Genomic DNA, 16867 nt, shown 5'->3' with positions numbered 1-16867 from the left:
CACTGTTTGGCTTTGTTTTATTTTAAGTGCTGTTACCTATCAGTCCTCATGCTCAGTCCTAATCATGTAAACCCTTTCTGCACATCCCTCAACACTTTCAAAACAAGGTTATGTCGTCGAAGAGACTCCACTTGTCAGCGTCCCAGCAGCATTCTGTGCAGGGAAGGGGAAGCAGGGATTTTTGTCAGCATGGAGAATGGAATTTCTATCTGACTGATCTAGGAGTGAATACCAGCAGTCTGAGCTGATGTGTGCTGAGATTGTTGGGTTTTCAGTCATGGTACCCCTGAAAGGACGTAGGAATTCAAGGATAGGTTGGATGGGGCCCTGGGCAGCCTGAACTGGTGGCTGCATCCTTGGTTGGAGCTGCATGATCTTTAAGGGCCCTTCCAACTGAAGCCATTCTATGGTTTTATGAATCCAGCTGTGGGCCTCTGCTATTACTAGCCTGCATAGCAGGGCAATGGAGTTCTGGTCGGATTCTTTGTTAGTTTCTGGAATTATTCCATGTGCCAGGACTAGACGAAGGTGGGATCCAAGCTGCTGTTTTCAAAGATAAAGAAATAATCAGCTCTTGTGGATTCACCAGCAAAACCACGGCTGTGTCCTTCAGAAAGTGCCTGCATCTCTGTGTGCCTAATGCTGCCCCTGTGTGCATGTTACATCCTTACTTGGGAAAGCAATCACCAACCCACCGATGTGCTGCTGCTGCAGGTGAGGTGACCCAGGTGGGTTTCAGTTAAATAATCAAATTTCTCATTCAACAGGTTGACAAAAATCCTGCAGTATTCCTCAGCACCGAACCGGTAGCTCCACATCACGCCAACATTCGGGGCGCCTGGGAGGAGCACGAGGTGGAGCAGGAGCACCAGATCGGAGCCCACGCTCGGTAAATAATCGATTCTTTGTTCCAGACAGCAGCGGGGAGGCTGAGTGCCCCCAGAGAGGCCACCTCGGCACAGGGCTGAGGCCCGGCCGGCCGCTCCCCACGGAGGACACACCTGTTGGGGGCCAGCGGCCGCAGATTGGCTGGGCGCAAGGAATGCACCTGCGCAGGGAGGGGTGAAGGACTACATGTAAGACGAGCCCGTAGACACTCGCCGTCTCTTCTCAATTCCAGCTTAAACAAGCAGCAGAGCTCTGGGCTGCGAAGAAAGCCACGCGTGGTTTAATCTTTTTTGCTTTCCTTTTTTTTTTTTTTTTTTAATTCGGTTAGGTTTCGGTAGGCTGATACCATTTTGAGTTGTGGGCTTGTTTTTTTTTTTCCAGGTTTAGTTCTATTTTTTTATTATTATTACTTTTTTTTTCCTCCGTTCGCTGCGAACGCCTCTCGCTTCGAGTTCGTCTTTTCCAGGACACGGGAAGATCAGAAGATGATGAAAGCCCTGCCGTGCACCCGCGATGCTCACTGCGTCCCTTTGGTTGCCCTCTCGAAGGCTGGTGATCTTGGTTTGGGAAAAGGTGCTGTGCGTTCAGCACCGAAGTTGCATGAATGGTGTGTGTGTTCATGGCACTGGTAAGCCACGGTGTCCAGGTACTGTGGTAGCAATGATCTGAGTAGCATGCGGCATGACTTCTTCAGTGCTTTTCATACCTGTGTTCGTCCTCTCCACTTTTTCGCAGGGCTCTGTCCTCTTTTCTCTTCCTCCTTTTCTCCCCAGGTGGATTAAAGAGGGTTTTGTTGTCGGGATCAGGTTTTGTCTGCTCAGTTCTGGGGGAGGGGGAGCGGCGCATGAATCCAGCGTTCATTTTCCAACCAGCCAAACCAGTCAGGGCAGGCAGAGCAGAACCAAGAAACCAAATAGGAGGGAGCCATGGGGGAAAGCCAGTTTCACCCAGGTGTCCTGGAGAGCTTGGAAAAAAGACTCCATCTGAGAAGGCTTATGGCAGCTGAAAAGTGATGGTGTAAAACTAGGGAGATCCATCCAAGCAGACTCATTGCATTTCAACGAGGACCCAGCCTGGGCAGTGCTAACGGTGACCTTTGAAATGCAGCACGCTATGGGCTCCTTTTCCTTTTCTTTGTGGAGATTGCCATTTTTCAATTTGATTCTAAACCAACTGCCATCTTAATGTATTTTATTGCAATTACAAGACGCCCGACCCTCTTGTTTTAGCCGTATGTTTGCGGGTTCTTGGGAGCCAGAACTAATTCCTCAGTTTCTGCGCTGCAAGTGAAGGAAGGAGATTTGGAACTTTTCAGAACACCTCGTTGAGGTGGAAGGAAAGGGAAGGTCTCCCTCTGCCTCACCCATCGGTTTCCGCTCACGGCACGGAGGAGCCATTTTGGGTTCGTTTTGTTTATTCTTTTCTTACCTGAAGCTTTTTTGTGTGTGCATGCACGACCAAATGAACACCATTAGGGCTCCTTGCTCTTGTTGCAGAGGGCCCGGTGCCAGCCCAACCAGCCCCTGCTTGCACTGCCTGCTCGGACACCGGGGAGCAGGAGACAAAACAAAGCTCTTGGCTGCTTGGCGAGGCGCGAGCTTGATCGTGGGCCGCTCCCACAGACGGGAAGATGGAGGCACCCAAAAAGCTCCTTTTTGGCTCCTCGTTGGGCTGGCAGCTGGTGGGCGACGCTGTTGACGTGGTAAATTTGGATGAGGAGAGAGAGGTGTTTTGTAAGCAAGCAGGCTGCGTGTGCAGTGCAGCCGCCCGGCTCAGGAAGAGGCGCTGGGCTGGCTTTGCAGACACTTTGCAGTCAGCAGAAAATGTTTGCTCACGCGGTCCCTCCACCCCTCCAGTCAAACGGCCTTCGAGAAGGTTCTGTGAGGCACCGAGCTGGGCCAGCCAGCGCCAGGGGATGGGGCTTGTCCGAGCCAGGGAGCTGAGCCTGCCCTGACTGAATGCTGCCAGATTGGATTGGTTTCTAAAAGGTCTTTAATTTCTGAAAAACTTTGTCAAAATTGCAGGAAATGCTGCTAGATAACTTACCCCTCCGTTTCACTGAGGCTAATGCTTGACTTTTATTCTTTATTCTTGCCTATATCTTCTCCCTGTAATTGCAAATATTACCTAAATCATATTCCTTTCAGAGAAAAAGTTAGAGGGCTTTGCTTTGTTCTAGACTGCTCTGACAGAAGATTAGTTTGTGCTTGCTGGAGTATCGGGAACAGCATTATGACTGAAAAAAATCATGCCATATTTATGCACAAATACCAAGCCAGATATGAGCTTTTATCCATTTCCTATTGACTTTTCAAATTCAGTACCAGTCTCAGTCCTTTTAATTGGTTTTGATCCCTTTTTTAATTTAACTGGCATTGCGGCTGTGAGCTCAGCCCCCACGCGGAGATGGAGGTGGTACGTGCAACACTTCTGCAAGTACCTTCACTCGTGGGCGTCTTAAGGGCTCTCAAAATTAATTAATTTAATCACTGAATTATTAGAACTCATTACTGAATGAGAATCTGAGCTCTTAAAAGGCACCATTTGACATACGGGCAACTAAATTGAAGCAGCTAAAAGAAAAGCAAAGGAATGCCAGGATTTGGGGAAATATTAGCTAAATTCTGTATTCTGCCTCCTCCTCCCATTCTGCCCTACAAGCAATGAGCCTGGTGAAGGCATAGTAAGTTCTCAGAATAATTATATTACTCGCCATTACGATCATGGCTATATTAGTACATGCTAGCAGTCAGAACATACAAATCTGGCACCTGAGAGCTGGGGCTGGCCAGCAGCAAACTCCATCTGCCTGACAAAGTGATGCCATACAGTTTTTCCAAAAGATCAGGGGCTCAGTGCTTCTCTTGCCCTTGTTAACACCAACTGCAATGCTGCTCTATGCATGGGATGAGCTCAGAGGGCTCTGGGTCCCGCAGCTGGCCTGACCTGCTGACACAGATTTACCAGTGCAGGCTGCTGTATAAAAATGGAGCTAAGCTTCATTTCAGAATGAAAAGAAAAATCCTCCCCAGAACAATGCTTTTAATTTAATCGGGCCCAAAGTGAATGAAAGGGCATGTTAAAATATACTTATATGACCACATACCAGCTGATGGTAGCATTTTGAAATCGCTTCCATGAGATAGCCATAAAACTGAAAGAACTCTCCTAGCCTTTCCCTTTTGTGTGGAGGTTTGCTCATGTAGGAAACAGGGTTTTCTTCCTGCCCTTAATCTGGGAAAAAAAAAAAAAAATAGTAGAAAGTGATAATTTTCTACATTCCTAACAAAATAAAGCATGTAATGAGATTTCAAATTGCAAAAAAAAACAAAAAAGCAAACTGGACGTAAAATTTGAGTGCAATCAGATGTTAATTCGTTAGACATTTTGTTTGCAAAACACGCTAATTAGAATGTCCTTACCATATTTCAGGCAGGGGAAAGTGGCCTGAGGAAATCACATTTTACAATCGGGACGCGCATTTCGCATTCATTAGTTTTTCTTTTAAGGGCTCTGTTGTTAGAGTCTGGTAAGTCAGCATGAGAGGCTTACTTTTGTATTTTAATCTTTGGTGGTGGCGGAAGGAATGGCGATCAATAAGCCAAGTGAACTCCTGAAACAACTCGCATCGTGCTGATGCGTTTAAGCTCCCAGCTAAGCCTGGCTGTCCTTTCCAGCTCCAGGTACAGCTTTTATCTGATGGAGCTCGAGATATAAAGGCTTAAGTTTCACATGCTTTGTTCTTTTCATCGTCCGTGCCTATTGATTAAGGCTCACCCTGCAGGTTAACCAACAAGTAATTTTTCCCCCCACTGGAGCTGCATTCCTTTCCGGACCTGCAGCTGCCCAGGCAAAGCCGGGCACCTCCGTGTCCCCCCTGGCATATCTGATACCCGATTAATGGATACCCCATTGTTTTAGGGCCGGGGGAACTTTGAGAAGCAAGTGGGGGAGGCGGTAGGAAGCAGAAAAGGGGAGGAGAAATAGAGGTAATGCAGGTACAAACCTAATTGCTCCTGATGTGTAAAAAAAAAAAAAGGGGGTGGGGTTCTCTTAAGTTCCTTGTTTTCCACTCCTCTTCAGTCATTCTTTCCTTTTTTTCTCAAGGCCTGAACATTGGTAATAGTGGTGATGATTAACTAAATGAAGTCGGTAACCTGGGCGACCATGAGGGTGGTTTTATATTTCATGGGTACCGCATAGCCGGAGAAAGCACTCTATTGAGGGCTCAGGAAAACGAGATGGGGCGTTTGGGGGTTTTTTGGTGCTGGTTTGGAATTTTGTTTTGGGTTCCTCTTTGGATTGCACTGCATTGCTTTGCGTGTCGCGCCCGCCTGTTTCACAACGGTAAGGCTCCAGCCGCCTTCCTCCGCGCTTCCCTTCCGCTCCCACCTTTCTCCTTCCTTCTCTTCACAACCTGTTGCTTCTGAAAGATCCTGGGTATGACCAAAGTGCTCAGGCCCACCCAGAAAATACTATCAGGGAGAGAAGAAGGGAGGATTTATTTCTCAATATATCAGATAGACAGTAGATTAATCGCCTTGGAGATATATTTATTTTTGGTGATGCATCTCAGACTGGTCCTGCTACAGCTGTTACAAGTCAGTGCTACTCTCTCGAGACAAAGCATTTAATTTTGTGCTGCCACCACATTGCCTTGAGTGCACTAAAGGCAGGCGTCATCTTCTGCAGAAGAAGTTCTCCTAACTCTCAGGAATTGCTTGCTGCACCGGCAGTGGTAATGTAAGCAACAAGCTGCTGTGATGGCTCACACCATTATTTGGTAAATGTAAATAATTTATGTGCTCTATAGGTACTAAGTAAGTCTTGCTAAAAGCAGACAAGAAAAACGAGCTGAAATTTATTAGCGTATTAGTACCGTGTGGAAGAAGTAGGCTATCAGTTCCTAACAAATTATTTATATTTTGTGAACTAGACAGAAAAAAATGCGTGGGATTTTGTATTTTGAGCTGGTCGTGAAGTCCCTAATTCTTCTGAAATCTGGGGGGCTCTGGCCCCATGGCTGCTCATTGCGAGCACCGTGTTGGCTGGAGCAGATGGCTGTGGTGTGCATTCCAACCAGGGCCAATTGCTGGCAGCTCTTGTAGTAAAGAAAAGAACTGTGAATATTCTCTCTGTCCTGCAGGCAGGTTGGCACATGCTGAAGTGAAGATCCAAATGCGTTTATCAAAATATCACACGAAACTGCACTGAATCATTTCAGCCAGTTTTTATAAAATCATTTTCCTAACTCGTATTTGTTGCTATTAAACTTCTGCAGTAGCAGCTACTCCAGGTATTAAGCCCACGATAAGGCGATAAATAATTTTAGGCTCTCAGATTTATGATGATAAACCTCTTTAGATGTTCTGAATATATTATGGATATACATTGTCTTGAGTTTGATGTTGATCCTTTGACTGCCACTGCAGCCACAAAATCCCCACATTTTTACAAAGTGTGTATTTCCTTTGAATTTGTTCTCTACAATTCACTTTTGAAACTTGTTTTCAATATAAAGTTTCTCTAACGATTCTAAGGAGGAAAATAAGTGAAATGTATGCAGTATTGGGTAGAAGGAAATACGTAGATTGCTCTGCATCCCATTAGTGGCAGCTCTTAGGCAAACCAAGCAGATTACTGTTATTTTAATGGGCGGTCTTGGAGATTATTTCACATTTTGTCTTCTACAGTGTTAGATTTTCTTTTTTTCCCCACAAAACCTCCCAGTTCCATCACACAGTGCCTATGAGTAGGTCATAAATGATAGAAAGTTTAAACAAGAAAATTCACCGACCGTTGTTGGGTTGATCAATGATTAACACCAGAGCAAGGCATGAGGATTGTGTATAAGAACTACATTATGCAGCTAAGAAAACTGCCTTTCTAGCAGTCATCTTGGCATTGCCCAGCTTGTATGTGAACACTGTGCAAGGTAGCAGAATTTCGTGGGCTGGGTTTTTGTCTGTTTAACTCCAGGTGTGTTCTGCTGGTTGGCTCAATCTGCAGGTGTTTGGCTGTGATGGAAGTGACTGCTGAGGATGTCAGCGTAGCACGGGTTGATGCGTGGTGACAGTGGTGCCTGCTGCTCCCCTGGAAGTGCCACGTTGACAGAGCGAGCCAACAACACATTCTGTTGATACGCTGTGCACCAACACAGTCTGTGTTGTTAGTAGAAACTGAACTGGAGAACATTACAAAGAACATACGTAATGCAAGGGCTTTCAGGATCCCAGTCTAAGGCATCACAGGACTTTTGAGAATAGACAGTAGATATGAAAGAGGCGTGCAGGAAGGGCTGCATGGCTTCACACGTCTGCTCCAAGTTCTGGCTGCATAATATTGCCCCTTAGTAGTAACAACTGGGAGTCGAATCCTGCTCGGGGCCGACATTCCTGATGTGGAATGAATAAATAGTAGAAGAGCTGGCATGTCAAGAAAAGGATTTTAATTAAAAAGTATTTTCCCATTCCTAAACGGAGAAGTAGGGAATCAAATAGTGAACTGGGGCTTGTCACTCCTCCACGGTAATCCAGACTGGTATTATGTCTTTTTTACCTTGTGTGAAGGGAATTGGTTGATCCAGCTGTGTTTCTTTAAGGACAGGTAAATCACAGCAGCACTGCCCTCACAGATTTCTTAACCTTTTGTTCGCAATTGCAAAAAGGAGGGTAAGAAATGAGGGAGCTTTGAATGAAGGAGGAAAGCCAGAGCTCTCCCCAAGTCCTTGGAGAAGTGCCTGAACACCTCACTGCTATCTCTGCTGATGAAACACAGCCATTGCCCCCCTCACACACCTTGCTCCCGTGGCCCTGAACACATCCAATGCACTCACCTTGCTTTACAGAAGAAACTTTGACCTTCTGAGCAGCATTAGTGAAAGGGCAGTTCTAGTGAGAGCTGGAGATAAGCTTAGAGCTAGTTTGGCCTCAAGGTAGTTTTTTTCCTTATTAGGAAACGTGTCAAAGTCAGGAGGGTGAAAAAGGCTTTAAAAGAAGTGGCCTTGAAAAAATTACTCATTTCCTGTCCCCTCTGACTCTCCTCTTTGCTCACACTGCTGTGGAGAGAAGCATCCCTCTTCATTCTGGATGTTCTCCATCTCTGGCAAGCAGGAGGGATGTGAGAGCTGACATAATGCCACTCCCCAGGTTCCATCGACACCAGTTTGTACATCTGGCTACTCAAAGAGGTGTCCTGTTGAATCTCTTGGCAAGATTTGGACTTCGTACTTTTTGAGGAGCTCATTCATGGCATTTATGTGCAGTCTTCTGGCTTGAAAATGTGTTTTACTCAGCATAATGTCTCTGAGATTGTTGAAAGGTTTCAATTGTAAGAAACGGGCTTGGGAGAGATCCACTGAGGCCAGGAGCACTGAGTTGTTAGCTCAGAATTTCTGGTATATCTCTTGTGCAGTTTTGCTCTTGGAATCACAATATGTTACCTCATAGCTGGGCCACAGACTAAAATCTTCTGGATCAGGTTAAAACATCCCTGGAACCTTCAGAAAATGACAGGATCACACCAACGTCCTTTCCTGTTGGGTTGATTTCATAAATGAAATGCTGATTGATTTGAGTTGTCCTAACGGCATCTTCAGATGGCATCAGAAATACAAAGCAGGGCTGGTAAAGGCCACATAGGCTGATGCAGAGCGAGAGGGGTGGACTCAGGTCCTTTTCCAGCTGAGCGCAGACAATCTGCAAGGATGCAGCTTTTGCCACCTCTCGTCTCACCATAGGTGTGTAAATTCCAATATGTGATTCCATCATTCCCTCTGAAATGATAAGACACATCACAGAACAGTGCATATTCGTCCTCACCAGCTTTGAGTCTGATGATCGATCCCTTTCCTTCCCTGAGCAGTTTATGAAATCAGTGTAACTGAGTTTTTTTTCCCCCCTAATTATAACCAAGCATCAGTTCTCTAAACTGTGGTCATTCAAGAAAATTTTTGCTCTAATATCAAACAAGCACAGTTTTGATACAAAGCAACCAGATCTGTTAACACAGCCTAAGGTTTTGTTGTCTGGAAATCCTCCATTCTAACTATGACATCTAGGCTGCTTCAGACAAAGAGCTATTGTTCAGTTCCTCTTGTTGACTTTCTCCATACTGTGTTATTGAAGCAGAAAAGACACTTTCCTTTGTTAGATGGTTAGAGGAGCACATCTGTTTGCTGGCTGCCTCAGGGAAGCTTTACCTTTCCTGACACCTAACAGCAAAGAGCCAATGGGGTTCAGTGCAGCCTTGTTAGAAATAACAGAAAAAAAATAAGCAGAAAATGCAAAAGCAATCCCAATCTTCCTCCATTCCCCAAATTCTTCAGCAGCAATTTCTTAGCTATTCCTAGAAAGTCAAAATGGAAGAGGGAACCACAGGTGTAACCATATTCAAATGCCAATACAGGGGCATGGCCTACAGTACAAGACTTGAGAAGTTGTGCAGGGCAGTCTCAGGTTAAAGCTCTTGTAGTGCAACTTGTTTGCATCAGACTTGGACTTGACTTTCTCTTAAAAACACCTTGAGGAGATGTTAAAGGATCTAGCGACCCACCTGTAATGTCAGCTGACGTACAGAAAGGCGTGACAGATGGACACATCTTAAACTGGTGGGATTCCAGTTGCCACAGCGGCTTCCTCTATCATTTCATCATGTTTTGGTCCAGCTGTTTTTCTCTTCATTTTCACCACCTTTCAGTTCTGACGTTCGGTGGTTGCAGTGCTGCTGAGAGGTTGGGAATGGCTCTCACCTTCCTGAGGCTTTCAGATCCACAGCAGGTTTCAAAATGCAATGGAAGGTGGCTTGTCTTGGCTTTGCAAAGGTATTCACTGCCAACGCTTTGTGCTGAAGAAGCTGTAGTAATGTGTTTGGCTGCTGCAGAGATCTTTCTTGAGAACTCGGTGTGTTTTTTAACACACGCTTGTGTTGCATTATTGTAATATTGTAAAAATCCACACCTGGAAAGATCTTGTGAGCAGGGAGAGGACTGAAGCTCTCTCAGTGTTGAAAACAATACAGTTTCCTTGTGATAACTGTGCTCTGTAAGGTCTTTGGATTTCCTAAGAAAAACAAACCTGATTAAAAGATGACTGAAAGAATCAGCAAACGTTAATTGAGTAACAAAAACGTAGATAGAGTTTGCACAGTTGGAGGCACTGGAAGACAGGTAAGACATAGATATGCCAAAGTCTGTAAAGTTGCATTGCTCCCTGGATTTTGCTTTCCCCCACGTTTTTAATTTGCTGTAGCAGCTAGGGCTCTAACTGCCCAACCCTCACATGCCATCTTGTGACAGTTGGCAGCTGATGGGCACGTTCCATTAGGTGAAAATAGAAGTGAGGACTCTTCTTGGTAAGTGACAGCATTTGATAAATGAGAAGATCCCCAGTGAAGGACAGCTGTAGGTTGTATTCTTTTTTGTTTGGGTTTTCCTTTCTCTTTTTTCTTCTCCAAACAGCGAGGCTTTCTAGCTTGTGCTATATCTGCTGCTTGTAGACCATGATCCTGAGATGCCATTACCATCTTACTGGGCAGCATTGGATGTTCTCTGTTTTTCTAATACTGCCTGGTAATGATGATTATGGTGTTTCGTGTACAACGTGGAAAAGTTCAACAGCGAATTTGCAAGCAGAGGTCAGTGGCCAATAGAGAAACCCAAGTGTGATGTACTGCCCACAGTTGGGGAGATCTGACAAATTTATGATGAAATGCTTCAGGTCATAGAATAAGGGGTAAAAGCAAATATAAGAAAGTCATCTTCCTATAGAATTATGAATCTCAGAGCGAGCCTGGGAACAGAAAATCATGCAGAATATAGAGCACAGCACGTGTTGGATGTTGCAATGATAGAATACATTCACATGAAAATGTTGAGTATTGTAGCATTTGGAGAAATGCAAGTGCTCTTCTCCAGTTGTCTTCTATTTACTTCCAAGCCATGTTAGCTTTCCAGAGAACAAAAGCAAATATTTCCCTGAAAATTAGCATTTGAGTTTTCTAGTTTGTAATTTTCCCCCAAAATTAAAACGTTTTTCTAATCTAAATATAAGATAATTTAAGGCTGAAATCAATAGCAGAGTTTAGTTTTTCAGCCTTGCTATTATCATTTGCTCTGTCCTTTTCACATCAGTTCCTCTAGACTTCTCTCCTCCAGCAGACTGCTCCAATAGCAAAACCATTTGTTTTAAAACCTTCAACTTATAAGTAACGTATACATATATATATATATATTTTTAAATGCCAATTTCTAACTTCTTGGTGAAAAGTGGGGTTGTTCTTAAGTACCATTCTCCCTGATTGTTTTCATTATTTTGGTGGACTAACACAACAATCTGTTTTAAGGCAGGATGGACCTGACTCTTACTCCACGAGTTTTCTTTCCATAAATTGATGACACTGCTTAAAAGTCATTTGGAAAGAACTAACTCAGTCTAAAAGAACTTACTGTGAGAATGTTGTCTTCAATGGTTCACAGATGCTTTTTGTTTCTTTCTGAGAATTAAGGCAATACAGGAAGCTTTACTCCCCCAGTTATCAGATATTGGAGGCGCAGCATGAAAGCTATCGCCAAGGAAGGATATTGCTGCTGATAGGTGCTTTTATCAGACACGGGGTGCTGTGAGCAGCTGTGTCAGTGTCCCTGGCAGGTAGGAAGCCCTCCAGAACGCAGCAGCCCCACACACATATCCAGGCTCCTTGCAGCTCCTGGCGTGCTGAGGTCTTTAGTTCCCAGCACAGAGAGCTGCTTGGTCTGTGAATGCCTATCCAGAGTGCAAAGCCATCCACAGACACACAGCCTGGGTGAGACGTGCTGTGTGACAGCTCAGATCTACACAAAGCTTGCACGTACTGTGTGAAACACTGCTGCTGCGTGAAACGCTGTGCTAGGGCCACAAAGGCTTGCAGGTACCTCAGGGCTATGATAAATATGCATGCAGCAGAGCAGCACGGCTCAAAGCAAAGAACTCCTGCTATCGAAGCACGGTGCCTGAGAGTTATAGCCAGCTCCAAGGGGACAGGGAAGGAGCAAACCCTGCTGTCCCTCCTGCATGGAGAGAGGGTCAGCAACAGCCAGAACCCCAGCATCCCTACCAGGACACAGAGCTCTTAGGTGAGGGAACGCCTCGTGGCTCAGAGTTGGGCCAGATTTCTGCTACAGCAAACTTCTGGAAAAAATAACATGAAGCAAAGCAGGCAGCTACCCTTCATCTTCATCATTAGCATTCATTATGCTTAATTATACCACCACCAATTGCACACCTAAGACTCCTGTCACTTCGATTTAAGATTCAAGTTTGTCTGCATCCCTTCAAGTCACGCCGTGCAATAAAGGAACGTCAGTGAACTGTACTGAACACTGGGCCATCTCTGACACATTTTTGTGCCCTTCTTAGTCCTGATTTGTTTGTACACCAGATTTCAGTTTGTCATTTTAACTGATTGGAGTGACTTAGAGTGCTGGTATTTCTGTGAATCAGAAGGGGAGAAGGGAACGAGGAAACTGAGAAACCAAAGGAAGGAAATCTGCCTGCTCTTACCTTGTAATGAAATAGGACCTAATCTTGTGTTTCTATTTTAGATTTTTAGTATGTCAACTTTCTGCACCATCTTTGTCTCCTGAAATCCACTACAAACTTCAAATTATCTCTTAGCACCAAACGTCTTCCTTCTGCCCATCACCTGTCTGGTAAATTATTGACAAGCCAGGTGATGTAAGGCAATCTTTCTCAAGCCACTTTCATTAGTTTTTACGGACCACTGACATCCTGAAGAACGTGGAATCATTAAAATAGATGCTCCATTTCTCCAGCTGCTGGACAGACAATGGTCCTCTGTGGGCATCTTACTAGACAGTGCTGGATTTCTTGGATCTATTCTAACACTGTCTGGTAACGATGTTTAAAGGGTGAACCAAACAACACCATGCATCAGGAGGAGTTCTCAAAGAAAGACACTGTGCCACAATTTAGGTCGAATTGGGACATTTGGCCAAGAGGGTAAGGATGTTGGCTGTCGTATTAATGAGTATTTTTAGACTTATTAAATGGTTATCATCATAATACTTATGACAAAGAAGCTGCTGGAAACCACCCTGCTAGGTGCTCCTACTGCAGTAAAGGAGGTGAGAAGCACGCCAGCTCTAGCATACAAATGCACACCTCCTCGGAGGCACAGCACTGCACAGTGCCTCCAAACAGTGGGGTCAGGGCTATCGGTATTTACACGGCCCAGCTCTTGTCCAGGGGACGGACAGATTTGCTAGTAGCCAGCCGTGCTTGGCTGTGAGAGGTGCTCAGGGCAGGACGCTGGTGGTAAAGGTCGTTCTTCCCAATTACAGTTCAATTACTTCCATGGCTGAACAGCCTGTGAACTTTCAACCTCCTAACCTGCCCCCATACAGGCAGCGCTGGCAGCATATGGAGCAGGTGGGTTAATCACTCTAATCATCCCATTAAGAAACAAAGCAATTTAACCCAGGCAAGGAACGAGTACTGAATGCTTACCCTGCTCTACCTAACCAAGCAAAGGGACGTGAACACACCAGACCCCTAGCCAATGTGAGTTCATGGCACTGCAAGAACACGTGCTGATGTGCAGCCTCGTATCTCTGCTTGGGTTCTGCCTTGACACCCTTAGTTGTACCGGTATGATGGAGGCAACTGGACTGGGGTCACTCAAAAATGAAGCTCAGTCTGCACTCAACACAAAGAGAAGGTGAGTCTAAAGTCTGGAGCTGCCTGGACCTCAGGATCATATCCCAGTTCTAGTCCATATTTGAAGCACTGATTTCCTTTGGAAGAGGATTATCTAGAGCAGTAGAGTTAACAAACCAGTAACTTTGATATAATTGAAATCTGGATTAAAATTGGGGCATGGTCTACCTTCAGAGAATAAGAATTCACATCAGACTTCATTAACAGGCCACCGTATGAGCTGAGACTCACCCTTTCACAAGGATCGTTGGTGCCTCTCAAATTTTGGGGTTCCTGGGGACCCGCCCTGGTGTGGGATAGTGCACAGACCTCATGTTGGTTTTTCAGAATTGCACCCATTGGTTTTCAGCTCCCTTCTGTAAGAAACATAAGGCAACATTACACACAAGCTTGGACCGTGCTTCTCTCCCCAGTTCTTTACATAGGCTCACAGGACTGCTCTGTGCTTGAATCACAGCTCTAAAACCTTTTCCTCATCCTCAGCTTAGTGCTAATCCCCTTCCTCCCTCACAGATAAAACAGGTACAGCAGCCCAGCGGCGTGCAAGCAAAAAATTCTCTATGCCTTTCCAACCCTGTCCAGTGCAATGCCATACAAAAACTGCCATGTAATACAGGAACAGCAGAAAAACAAACCAAAGGCAGCTCCCACAGAGGTGCTCTTGCCCTTGCACGTTGCAGTTCTCAGGAAAACGAGAGCAGGAAGGAGCAGAGGAGCATTCTTTGGTCATTAGCCTCTGTGTGACTTATTAACTGGCTCACAAGGGATTGAGGAAATGGTGTGAAATGTGAGTGATTCTGCAAATTGGCTTTTAACAGGCATTTAAATAAGATGAATTGGAGCACGCACCCAACTCCCATCCATCTTTTCTTCTTAAAACTCAATATGGACGCTAACCTTGGATGGATTAAAAAAAAAAAGAGATAACAATAATTGGGCATCCCTGGCATGTACAGGGATGTCACCTTAAGTTAATAAAAAAGGAATGGAACCAAGGAAATTCCCCTGCTCTCCCCCGGGCTGATTTATGCTTAGGAAAGCGTCCGCTCAGCCTTATCTAGGCAAGAACAGTGAGTCATGGGAGTCAGGAGCAACCCAGCGAAATCCCCTCAGCCTCAATATCTTCCCCTCCCTCCCCTTCTTCCACCAATGTTCAGTTTGCTTAGCTCAGTTCCACAGCAGAGCGATTCCATGGGCAGCACTGATGCCCACTGCAGTAGAAGAGCTAAGACCCGGCCTGCGTTAGGCTTAACTCCGTCTGGGGGTTTAATATCGATGAGAGCACAGCTGTGGGGTGCAGCTGAACCGCATCTGCATCCCTGCTGGGTGATGGAGCTGCAGGACACGGGGGTGGTGAGAGCTTCACAGCTACGTGGATGTGGAGGAGCAGCCGGTGGTAAGTTCAGCAAGTACTTTACAGTATTTTTTAGTTCTCATGCCAGAGAACTGCAAACAGTTGTGTTCTCACGATTGTACTGCCTGTACTTCAAGTTAAATATTTACTGGTTACTGATGTGTCCACGGGAGAGGCCCTCAGCCTTTCCCCACCCCATCATTTAGCCCTGGAGCTGGAAGAAGTGCTCTCACGTTGGTTTCCTTTAGCTTGAGCGCCTGCTGATTGCTGTCTTACCAGGCAAAGTTAGATCTAGCTATTTCTGTCTAATACTGTCTGGTAATGCCGTCAATCGCATCGGCAAAAGTCTTCGCCTTGAGAGAAACACGGAGAGAAAAGTTTGCTTTGGTCAGAAGAACCAAGGAGGTTTGGTGCCTGGGCTGGAGGCTCATCCACACGCACTGCTTCTGCTCACAGCTGAGGTGTGCTGTAACACAGCAGGGAGATGAGGAAAGTCAAAGAGCATGCAGTTAGCAGGCGGGCAGGGCAGGCTCCTGTACAGCTAGCTGTACGTTGGTGACTTTTGGACCCGATATCAGATCTCCCTGCAAGGCGATGGGCAGAGCTGCACCAACCCTGGAGCACTGAGAAAAGCCTTTCTTCAGGAAGGACAACCTGTCAGAGGTCAGCATTGCTTGAGGACAGTGAGCACAGCTGGCTGAATGCTCCCAGACTCAGCACAGAAAGCACCAGGAGGTGCTTAAGACATTTCTCTGGGTGACTTTAGGCCATTTTGCCATCTGACTTCGCTCTCTGTTTAAGCAGCTGCTTCTGTTAGGAAATGATTTGTTAAATGAGCAAGACTCCACGACAGATCAGTCCATCCTGCTACTCCAGATAAGGGCTACTTAATTTCTATGCCGACAGAAAAGTGCTTCTTGAAAGTGCCAGTAAAAAAAGGGGTCTGCACAGCCCTCAGTTCAGCACGTCTGTTTGGGATGTGGTTAACCTATAAGGTGAGCTTCCTGATGGGTGCTCTCGTTCTCCACCAGCCGAAATTTGCTCTGTCCCCAATGAGAGCAGCGATTAGCTGTGCCAGCAGCAGCATTTCAGAGCAGCGCAGCAGGATGCATTCCCAACCTCAGCTGAGCAGCACTCTGAGGCACCAGAATGAGGATGGCACAGCTCTCTCAGTCAGCCCAGTCCCACTCAATGGTCAGGAATTTGCCATTAGGAAATCTCCTTACCCCAAACTGCTCAGACAGTGCAGATGGTATCTCTGTCCTGCTCACCGTGACTCACGCTGGCAAGTCTCATTTGGGAGGGTACAAGTGATAGCCCTTTCCATAGCACAGCTCTTTCACGGGAACTCGTTGCTTTCTTTGATATATTGCAGCGTCTCCTCAAGACAATTTTATACAATTGCAGTGCTATTCCTGATCCGCAGCTGCTGGACTCTTTGTTTTCCTTTCCTCTGTGTGCACTCCTCATCCAACACCTCTGCATTTCAGAGGAGTTGGAGCTTCTTATCGAGGATCCCATTTCTGTTTCTGGTGCTCCAGAGTCCTTTTGGAGTTAAGGCATTTCCTTAAAACAAAACAAGCCTGATTTCGGCAGCACTGCCCTTTGCTGCTTATCTTTAAAAGAAGTGAAAACAAGAACTGCCTCCCTCTTCACAAAATGGGTTTTTGGTAAGTTGGTAATAACACAAACCAAACAACGCAATGTCCTGGTTAGGTGGTTTTAAAGGGTGAGTGTGGACAACACATTCTCAAAGATACAACTACAGTCCTTAATGCTATGTCCACATATTTATTTTACTAATTACTGTAATCACAATGATGATTATTTGCACTGTTTTTTATCATCAGAATCCACAAGCGTGGATAAACACTCCAAGATGTTCTGCACAGAAGTAGGAATAAAAGCTTCA

At 45.5% G+C, this 16867-nt stretch overlaps 1 long non-coding RNA gene across 6 annotated transcripts in view; it reads right to left on the bottom strand.

Annotated features, from left to right (window-relative positions):
* Nucleotides 1-9689: 9689 nt before the first annotated feature.
* LOC104914134 overlaps nucleotides 9690-16867 on the bottom strand; it is a 26999-nt gene continuing 19821 nt past the window's right edge. For all 6 annotated transcript variants that reach the window (XR_004161909.1, XR_004161912.1, XR_004161910.1 and 3 more), the window contains 2 exons: nucleotides 13833-13957; nucleotides 9690-9947 (listed from right to left, as the gene is read on the bottom strand). This is a non-coding gene — a long non-coding RNA (uncharacterized LOC104914134). The remainder of the gene's footprint in view (nucleotides 9948-13832; nucleotides 13958-16867) is intronic.

The sequence above is a fragment of the Meleagris gallopavo genome, chromosome 23 (assembly GCF_000146605.3).
Source record: "Meleagris gallopavo isolate NT-WF06-2002-E0010 breed Aviagen turkey brand Nicholas breeding stock chromosome 23, Turkey_5.1, whole genome shotgun sequence".
In the NCBI taxonomy this organism is placed as follows: domain Eukaryota; kingdom Metazoa; phylum Chordata; class Aves; order Galliformes; family Phasianidae; genus Meleagris; species Meleagris gallopavo.
The sequence above is the reverse complement of the archived record's forward strand: the minus strand, read 5'-3'. Positions and strand labels throughout refer to the sequence as shown.